The following is a 313-nucleotide window of genomic DNA, read 5'->3' on the forward strand; positions in this document are numbered from 1 at the left end:
TAAATTTAGTAATGGGAAATTGTGTACTGATTCTACACATGATACCAATCAATATAATTTTAATTTAACTTCAATTGTATCGATTGATGAATTCAGAGAAGGATACCCTGGTACATTTTGTATAAGCACAAAAATTGACGAAGTACAAATGAAAGTTTTCTTTTCAAAAATTAAGGAGGTGATTGGCTGCCTTACTCCAAATGTATTCATGAGTGATACAGTGTCTGAATTTGGGAATGCATGGATTAACACAATGTGGCCTATTCCTCAATATCATTTTTTGTGTAAGTGTCATATTGACAATAACTGGCGC

This window comes from Aphis gossypii, chromosome X (genome assembly GCF_020184175.1).
Source record: "Aphis gossypii isolate Hap1 chromosome X, ASM2018417v2, whole genome shotgun sequence".
Classification (NCBI taxonomy): Eukaryota; Metazoa; Arthropoda; class Insecta; order Hemiptera; family Aphididae; genus Aphis; species Aphis gossypii.